We start from the raw sequence: 8,494 nt of genomic DNA, 5'->3' as shown, positions 1-8,494 counted from the left end.
CTGCCACTTCGTTGCTGAGCTGCTGTTGTTCCCAACTGCTTCAACTTTTTCCACTGACAGTTGACTGCGGAATATTTAGGCGTGAGGAAATTTCGCAACCAGACTTGTTGCAAAGGTGGCATCCTGCCACGGTACACAGCACACTGGAATTCACTGAGCTCCTGAGTGCGACCCATTCTTTCACAAATGTTTGTAGAAACAGTCTGCATGCCTTGGTGCTTCATTTTATACGTCTGTGGCCATGGAAGTGATTGGAACACCTTATTTCAATTACTTGGGTGGGTGATTAAATACTTTTGGCAATATACTGTACATCTGAACAAATCCTGCAAGTATATATACTTTATATTTTATAAATTTTTCTTGGATTTTGTGTGCTATATATTTTTGCCTTCCCCACATTTTCAGTTGTCGACTCGCCGCGGGGGAGTGAGGGAGCAGAGCCCTGTGTTGTGCCCTGACAGCTGCAGGTAAGTTGTTGTCTCTGGCGTCACCCTCACTGCTGTGTTGACCGTTACGTTACAGCACGAATGAGACTGTGAGTCAAACAAACAACTGAGCGTCTAAAGTAAACCTTACCTGCTGGTTCACGACCTCCCAAAACGTACAAACGGTGTGAACTGAGGTATTGAATTTACTCAGAAGTGGGTCATGGCTCGGAGGGAGAGTGGCCGTCCAGCACTTGAAGGGCCCTGTGCAAGATACTGAGCCCCTAATTGCTCCTGATGATCTCTGGTACTCCGGCTTCTTCCCACCATCCAAAGGCATGCAATTGGGGACCAGGTTAATCCAGACTCTAAATTGACCGTAGGTGAGACTGTGAGTGTGAATGGTTGTCTGTCTCTATGTGTTGGCCCTGTGATGGACTGGTGACCTGTCCAGGGTGAACCCCACCTCTCTACCGAAGCCACTGGGATAGGCTCCACCCCCCCCGACCCTTAACAGGAATAAGCAATAATCGGTAGAAAATGGATGGATGGATGGAGATATCGAACATATGTCTAGTAAAATATTTGTGATATTATTACAGTTACTGTGTCCAGGGATGTGGCGCCACCTGAAATGTGGTGAATAGACTTCTTTTCTATATTCAAGTGCTTTTTCCTGCTCTTCCTCTCAGGTGTCTTGATCTGAGATTAAAAACATGATTTATTATGGACAGAAGTAAAGAGCATCTCGCTGTGTTTTGACATAAGTATGTCCTCTCAGACATGAAATCCACAACGTGCTTGAATGCTAAGTTGGCGTGTACGGTTCTCATGAGGGGAGAGTGTGATGCTTTTGGTTGTGAAAAAAGCCTAAAGGTGAGCGAAGCTGGTGAATCCTCTTTACCGGGAGCTTCTCTGGGGATGAACAGACACTGTTTATTGTTTTGTTTTGTTTTTTTCTTCACTTCGGCAGATGGAAAACAGATTAATTCACTTGTTCCTTTCTGTCCTCCAAATTCACAGCAGGACGGATGCCGAGCTGCAGGCTCGGGAGCTTATTAAGAGAGACGTAAATTGACGGAACTGATCCGCGGTCATCGTACATATCATGTATGATGAACACACACACGCACGCACGCACGCACAAACAAAAACACCAGCCCAATCTACTAAACTGCCGTGAAGCAGGTTGCAAAAGCAACAAGAGATGAAGTTGGTATTTTGCAAATGCTTGCCTCAGTGATAGGAGGAAAGAAAACGGAGAATCATTTCAGCGGCACCATGAGTGCAACTGAGGCAGAGCTGTTGTCCAGTTGACAAAATCACATTTATGTAGTTCTTTGTTCTCTAAAGACCTTCGTCTCACTCAACCTGGGAATGTGGAGAAGATGAAATCATGTCATCATACTTAAATTAACTTCATCATAGAAAATTAAGAGATTATAATTATGCTATAAAGAAAATTATTAGAATGTTTTGCCATTGTTGTACAATTAGCTTTCTAAACTCAAGGATAATATGAATAATATCATAAACATAAACAAATCCAATAATTATGCATCCCTCTTCAGTAGGTGATTAAACTGATTCTCAAAGAAACTTAAGTTCCATCAAAGCTCTTGTGTACACTTTGAAAACTTTTCATAAAGGCTGCTCTGTGGTTGGGTTTTCGAAAAAAAAAAACCTTTCATTGGGAAGATGTGGGCGCCAGTTCACTCCGCGTTACGCAACAGAAAATCAAGGAGTAATTGCAGGAGGATCATCCTAAGTCTCTTCAAGGTCTGATGTGCAGTCATGTCTCTCCTCACCTTGTGATTCAGACGCTTTTGAGTCCTGATGCACCCTTGGCATCGCTAATCAGGAGGAGGGGAAGAAGCAGTGACGGCAGCATGAGTATCTGCTTTGTAACAAGTTTCCAGATCGTCTGACGCTCTTGTTTGAACTGTCTTTATTGTTTGTTCGTTTTTTTTTGCAGGTTTAATTAGTTGTGTTTTCCGTCAGGGCTCCATCAACTTCACTGCTCCTGGCTTCCAGACTGGACCACTGTGTCACTCCATTCAGGTGTCAACAAGCAAAACATTCAAATCCACTCCAGCTGATGCAAAGTGCTTCAGCAAGGCTGCTGAAGGGCACTCATTGATATGAAAACATTCATTATAGCCGTCGTGCTGCTGGTCACCGAATCAATTTGAAGATTTCATGGCTTGTTTGTTGTAAGTGTTAAATAATCCGATTGGGGCCTGTCAAACAGTTCCAAAATCACAACTTGACCCCACAGGTCAGACACCCCCCCCCCCCCCCCCCCGCTGTGGAACCCCCCCCACCTGGTGAGCTCAGACAAGCAAACGTTCAAATCTCTTCTTAAATGTCACTTTTATCATATGGCTTTTTCGTTGCTGTTGGAGGTAATAATTCTCTATTTTATTCACCTGTAAAGCCATTTATAGCTCGTTTTCAAAAGTGCTTTATACATATATTATCCATCCATCATCATCATCTTCCGCTTATTCCTTTCTATGAAGGGTCACGGGGGGGTGGAGCCTATCCCAGCATCTACGGGTGAGAGGCGGGGTTCACCCTGGACAGGTCACCAGTCCATGGCAGGGCCAACACATAGAGACAGACAACCATTGGCTCTCCCAGCCACGCCTGCAGTCAATTTAGAGTCTGGATTAACCTGGTCCCTCTTGATGTCTTTGGACTGTGGAGGAAGCTGGAGTACCAGAGAGAACCCAGCAGGAACAGGGAGAACATGCAAACTCCACACAGAAAGATCCCACGCCCGAGCCGGGACTCGAACCTGGAACCTTCTGCATAAACCTCCTACAAAAATTATCATTATGACAATTATTATTTCTTTAATGTAGTAAACCTTCGTATACATTTGGGTCCATCAGTCTCCATTGCAACATGTAAGTGAGAAGACATTTCAGTAGAAACACCAACTGATCAGATGACTGCACGATGTGACCTTGACCTTTGACCTCCAGAGTTTTTACTCACTACTTATCACATGACTTGGTTTTATTGCTGAAAAGGGCAAAAGAGCAGCATGTGTGACAGGAGCAGGACCAGGTCCAGTTTACTCATTCAGACAGAAGGCTGTCGTGAGAATAAGAGTTGTTTTGTTTTTGTTGGTTTTTTTGTAGATATTTGTGAGGGGCGTGAAACAAGGAGGGTAGAGAACACACAGGGGAGTTTGGAGGTAACCAGGTAGTTCGCTGGGCTGATCTGTTCACTCAAACGTATGAGAAAATGATTTGATGCTCTAAAGAATGCTGCTTATCATTTTAGATTGTACTTATGTGTACATAGTTCTCACATTGTGCAGGAGCAGCGTGCATTGCCGTGTAATCTCCTTTACCTCGGGACTTCAACGTCAACAGCTTTGTCCGCCACATTTCTGCCAAACACAAACCAACACTTACATTCATGAAACCAAACTACTGACGCAAGTAAGAACAATACACTGAGTGATTCCTGCAGTCATAAGTTTATTTCACATGGTGGATCTGCACTGTTGTTGCATCTTAAACTTGTTTTTTGCATAAGGAGGACAAATGTCTTTTTATGTGGGTCTCACAGGGTCTCTGAGCCGTTGGGTGTTTCATAATGAGTGAAAAATATCAGGTTGAGCTTCGTATATGTCTGCATCACCCTGGTCAGTGTTGGAACATGTGGCCAATTTATCTCAGGGCTGGTTAGTGGGTGAATGCATGACTTAGTTAGTATTTAAAGACAGTATTTATAACTTTGAAAGCAAGCTAGTGCTGATCTGTCTCATCCCACAATTCTCCTTTACACCTCTAGAGGTGATAGTGAGTCACATCTTGTACTGCAGAACATGGTGATCGTTGGAGAAAATGAAGGGAGAGGAATATGTGGTTGATTGAAAATTTGGACAAACATTTCAGTCCTAAAAATTAGACAGCTCCGATCCTAACTGGCTGTTTCTGAGGAAAAAGCTCAGAAGATGGAAGGAAATGGCTACAAGCTTTAACAGCAGCAATGCCTGCCGAAAATCTAACATTTGAAGCTAGCGTAGCATCAAGCTAAAGAGCGCTACAATAAGTCCTGAAGGGTCCGAATAACTTGCCCATTTTATGAGTAAGACTGCATGATCCATGACCCCCGAGGAAGACGGAGATGTGCTGGACTGATAGCGCCAGCCGTCCCGCCTCAACAGCCAACACGTGGAGGACAGTGATGCCACAAGGGAAAACAATGACGGCATGCGGCAGCTTGAATGGACCCAATTTAAGTACAGCCTCTACAATTTATAATTCAAAGACTTTACATGTGGTAAACATACATTTGTGCGTTCTTAGTTTGAGATCAGTAAATCTAGCAGAAGTGATGCAGACAGTAGCAAACTCGGGTGACAAGTATAAACACGATAAACACAGACGTAAACAACGGTGTGCCTCGCTGGCCGCTTGTGATCCAAGCACAAAAAAAACAAAACAAGAGGAAACAGAGACACGACAGAGACACAGCATGGATTAGATTCTTTCACTCTGGACTCACTCAAGTAAATATTGCCCCGACTTTCACAAACTCAGTCTCCTCTGAATCTTCTCACACGACTATGATAGACAAAACTGACTCCGCTGAAGGTGTGTTTCAGCAACAAGTGTGTGTGAACGAATGACGAAAAAGACGAATGATGTAACACAAGTGAAGTGGGTTTTTTTTGTGTTTGTCTCCAGCCAGGGAAAGAGAGAGAGAGAGAGGAATTAAACATGATGATGCTAATTCTGCCACCGAAAGCCAAACAGCCAACTGATCAAATGCTGCTGCTCTTTACACAGGGTGACTCATTCTCCCTCATCAGGCCGGCTGACAAAATGAATGGCCGCTTCGCCACCAGCCTTTGTCACCGCTCCAAGCCTCTCAATGGCAGATTTCTGTGATGAAATTAGACAAGGAAGTCTCCCGCTGAGAGGTGGTGCATATTCACTGTGACAATGGAGGAAGACAATAGGAAGTCAAAGCACTGTCCTCCCTTACATTCAGTCTACCTGCTGGTTGTGATGCTTTCATCCTCTGAACTGTATGTTGAGACTTCCTTAAGGCAGTACTTCTACCAAAAATATATTTTAAGTACACACAAACAGTGCATTACACTCTCACATTTCTTCTTTGTGTCCTCTGGAGTTCAGAAAGGGCCATGACTGACGGTTAACAACGGCAAAACTGTACAAACGTCTTATAAAAAACTCTCAAGCACATTTTTGGTATCATTCAAGTCGTCTTTTTCTAGTAGTACGCATGGGAGAAAAAGGAAGTATGACTCTAAAGTTTGACAGTACCTTGAACTCGTGTGGACGAGCAAAAATGCATCGTTAAGTGTTGTTGCTGCAGCTGTTGTTAGGCACCAATGATGATCTTAAGGCTAGATAAACATGGCTGCCTCTTCCTGCATTGTTAAGTCGCAGAAAAGTAAAGCAGGAGGTCAAGACAATTATTTTTGAGTACATTCTAGGCAAGACACACTTTTGGGGTGATGTATTGCATTTAGCTAGTATCACATTAATAATAACTCCACTCAAAACTGTTTTTTTTAGCCAAATTACTCTGAATTGTTTAAATAGTGGGTGTACTCCATTGTCAGCTTAAGTTAGACGACGGTGGCGGTCTCCAGTTGGAGCTATGAGTGGCGTATGCAGGTATTGACTCCTCCATCGTCACACACGTGGCTTGCTGTGTGCAGAAGTCGTGTTGTTACATTTCTCATCAAACAGCAATGGCAGTCACGTGGTGGCCATGTACTACAGGATCAATGTACTGTGAGCAGCAGGAGGATTTTAAATGACCATACTTGAGGTTGAGAAGCCTCGAGACATCGTCAGGGTATCTGTGCTGCTGCGGTATGCACAGGAATACACACAGGCACCAGGACATGTGTTCGGCACACACACACACAGACACCAGGGCACACCGGCACACCAGACACACACCCAGTGGCAGTGCTCTCTGTCCAGATTTATTCACGAAGCATGCAAACAATGTAAATACATTAATTTCTTTAGCAATACACTGACTTTATTTCACGACAAAGAACATTACACATTTTGAGAGTGTTCACGATGCTCTCTCCCTCCTACGTCACTTCTTTGTGATTACAGAATGCAGGAAGAGCCAGCCACATAGCTTTAGCTAACAGAGACTGCTGGCTAACGACAGCAAAACTCCCAAAATGTCAGTTTATAAACTCCCAAGTGCATTGTCTTGTAAAATCCACATCTCCTTATTCCAGTTTCTCAATAATCCATGAACATCTGATTCGAGATTAAAAAAGATATATAGATGGCCCCTCTACCTCAGAGCCACGTTGTTTATGTTGCCATGTCGAAGGGCTGCGAAACAGTGAGAGAGAATATTTAAATTGACAGAAAGTGAAAAATCACCCAAATGGGCTAAAAAGATTGGTGCTCATGTAAAATTCAAATAAACATCTTTTAGCCAAGCTGAGCTAAAATGACTGACAAAAGGCTTAAAAGGGTAAAAAACACAAGGGGTTGTCAGTCGCCAGGAGAAAATATTCCATGAAATATAGCAGTGGCATCATTAATGGCTTTGACCTTTATTTGATTAATTGCTTACATATGAACAGCACTGCGTGGGCAGATTCTCCTCTACTTAATGTGCTTATTTGCCTTCCACTTCCACTCCATCTTGTAAAGCCATTATTGTGTTGTTGTTGTAGTCATTGTAATCCTAATTTTATTATTCTGATAATTTAGTTGTAAAGCACTACGTGCATTTCCTTGTGTTTCTCTGTTTGTATGGAAAGAGTTCTGATAAGTTCCTGATGAATGTCTCCATCACGGCTGCGAGCTCTCTGTGTTAGTAGCATCCTATCAAAGCAGCATCCTTCAGCACGCGTCAAGAGCCGTGTTTGTTTAACCTAATGACGCCCTTCCTCCTGGATTACAAGAACCTCCTGGACATGACGGAATATTACTGTAAGTTACAGCACGTTGGGATCACAGCGTCCTAACTTAATTGGTGTACACTCTTAGTTACACATGAGTAGATGAGGTGCTCTCTGGGTTTGGACATTTGCATGCGTGCTAATTGAGTTAAGCTGACGACAGTAGCGGAGGGGCTGCCTGAAACATCAACGCCACAATCATCTTCAGTGTTCCTTTTGATGCATATCAGCTTCCTGTGTTGTGATATCTGGCTCTTACTGAGATGTACTGCAGTGGTGAAAGACTTCGCTATGCACCGAAAGAGGTGGAGCTCATGAGGCTGTCAGGGCAGGGAGAATAATCAGCTCCAATCATGACAGGCAGCAGGTGGAACGATGGATGGATGGATGGATGGATGCTGCATGAATGGATCATTAGCGGCTGGTTTAATCATGTTACCATGGAGAAAGGTCGTAAGAAAATAGATTTATGATTCTAAATGTGGTCCAGAGGCTGACTGAATGGAAGGGCTGGCTCCATTCTGACGACACGGACTTGACTGCTATTCCATTTATAGGCCTCTTCTCCAGCAAAAGTCTTTGAGTTGTTCATCGCTCCGCTCCCATCATTCCGTTCAGTACCTCTGGAACACCTTGATGGTATCCATCCAGATTTTCCACAAACGTCCAGGGATGAACTGAAAAGATCGTGGAGGTCAAAGGTCAAGCAGATGATGTTGCAAAAAATGACAGCTCACATTACTTATATAGTATGACTTGATGAAACAGTGAAAACCTGGTTGGTTAATTGGAACAAACCTTCAAAACAGCGCTGACATGTTATCACTTCACAAACTGGTTAACCTGTCCAATGCAAAAGCAGGACCTTCAACTAACCCTAACGTGAGGCGTCACTAGAGTCAAAACACACACTCTTGAGCCGTCATCCCACTTGTTGCTGCGACAGTTATTTAAAAACATGAATTCAAACACCCATTAAAAACAGCGCTCTTACATTGGACAAGATTACCGAGATGATTAAATCAATATTATGAATCAGTTGCACCATGACTGGGGCATTATTTGTTTTCAGTCTCTGGATGATTCAGGGTTTTCTCTGACGGCTGCAGCAATTGTGGGAAAGCAAACG

The 8,494-nt window shown here is 43.4% G+C and overlaps 1 long non-coding RNA gene across 1 annotated transcript; it reads left to right on the top strand.

The window, feature by feature from the left end:
• The first annotated feature begins 426 nt into the window (after nucleotides 1-426).
• Nucleotides 427-5,298, top strand: LOC147239169 (uncharacterized). Its single transcript, XR_015111436.1, has 3 exons — nucleotides 427-470; nucleotides 3,578-3,633; nucleotides 5,240-5,298. It is a non-coding gene; the product is annotated as an uncharacterized LOC147239169 (long non-coding RNA).
• The last annotated feature ends 3,196 nt before the right edge of the window (nucleotides 5,299-8,494 follow it).

Source organism: Aulostomus chinensis, chromosome 23 (assembly GCF_037954235.1).
Source record: "Aulostomus chinensis isolate RoL2024-O1b breed Wild chromosome 23, RoL_Achi_v1.0, whole genome shotgun sequence".
NCBI classification, from domain to species: domain Eukaryota; kingdom Metazoa; phylum Chordata; class Actinopteri; order Syngnathiformes; family Aulostomidae; genus Aulostomus; species Aulostomus chinensis.
This window is presented reverse-complemented; position numbering and strand designations above follow the sequence as displayed.